Source organism: Trypanosoma theileri (genome assembly GCF_002087225.1).
Source record: "Trypanosoma theileri isolate Edinburgh chromosome Unknown TM35_Tth_83_V1, whole genome shotgun sequence".
Lineage (NCBI taxonomy): Eukaryota > Euglenozoa > Kinetoplastea > Trypanosomatida > Trypanosomatidae > Trypanosoma > Trypanosoma theileri.
In genome coordinates, this window is record NW_021639925.1 from 1 (window position 1) to 363 (window position 363).

The following is a 363-nucleotide window of genomic DNA, read 5'->3' on the forward strand; positions in this document are numbered from 1 at the left end:
ATCTATTGGGCTACTATGACACTCAACACATGACAAACCATCATTTTGTGAGGGGAGTGTCCTCTTTGTTTGTTCGCATTATTATCTGGGCACTGCTGTGCCGCCGTTCACTGTGCCTACCTGGTGATGTGTGTGTGTTCCGTGATATTACCAACTATTGCTTTTACCCATGGGAATGGGATACAAACCTAATATATTGTAATTACTGTAACTGAAATGTGAAGAATGGCAGGAGGTTCAAGACACAAACAAACACGCACACTACCAACCCTCTTTCTCTTTGTGTGTGTGTGGACTGTAATCATGTGTGCATCATTCCCACTGCTCGCCCTGTACGAAAGACACACACACACACACACACAC